Raw genomic sequence first — 894 nt, 5'->3', positions numbered from 1 at the left:
AAAAAAATTATTTAATTAAGTAAAGAGAATCTAAAAATTAATTACAAAACATTAACAACTGCTGTAAAAGTATGATGAAAATAAATAATGAGAAAGTTTAGGGGCTAGCACTTTTATTAAAATCTAGCTAGCACTTAACCATCAAAAGAAAAGTAAGTAATTTCACACTATTAAAAATATTAATGATAACTAATTGATGGCTACAAATCACAAAATTTACTAATTCCTAGCACTCCTCATAAATAAATAAGAGTAGAGATTTATGTATGAGAATATAGAAGAATTATATTTTAATGATATTTCAATATAATACTTGGTAATATATGGGAATAAATTTTTTATTGCACAAAATAATACACAACAATTCAATATAATAGTTAGGATAATGTAAACTTATAAATTTGGTGTATCTCAATCTTTTTTTTATAGATAAAGGTTTTGAATTAAATAATAATAAGGTATTATTTACCTAATCTACTTACTAACTAGTGAAAATATATTATGAAGAGCTATGTTCCATTAATTGATAATGTTTCATACTCCAATATGTATGATAATGCTCCATTATACATGATAATGCTCCATTGTGACATCCACAATAATATCATTTTATAACACTCTCCCTTGAATGTTATTAGGGATATCCATCATTAAAAATCTTGTCAAGAAAAATCATGTGGGATAAAAATCTAACTAAGCGAAAAAGAGTCCAATATCCTTTATAATGAGAATTGTCTCATTAAAAAAACCTCATCAATAAAAATTCAATGGGATAAAAGCTTGAATAGAAAAAAGAATACAATCTCTCCCCATCTTGGTAACATCATAGAAGATCTCAAAAGAGACGTATTCCTATTTTGTGTACCAGATTTTCAAAGGAGAATGCAAGAAGTA

The sequence above is a fragment of the Arachis ipaensis genome, chromosome B10, assembly GCF_000816755.2.
Source record: "Arachis ipaensis cultivar K30076 chromosome B10, Araip1.1, whole genome shotgun sequence".
Lineage (NCBI taxonomy): Eukaryota > Viridiplantae > Streptophyta > Magnoliopsida > Fabales > Fabaceae > Arachis > Arachis ipaensis.
Note: the sequence above shows the minus strand (reverse complement) of the source record.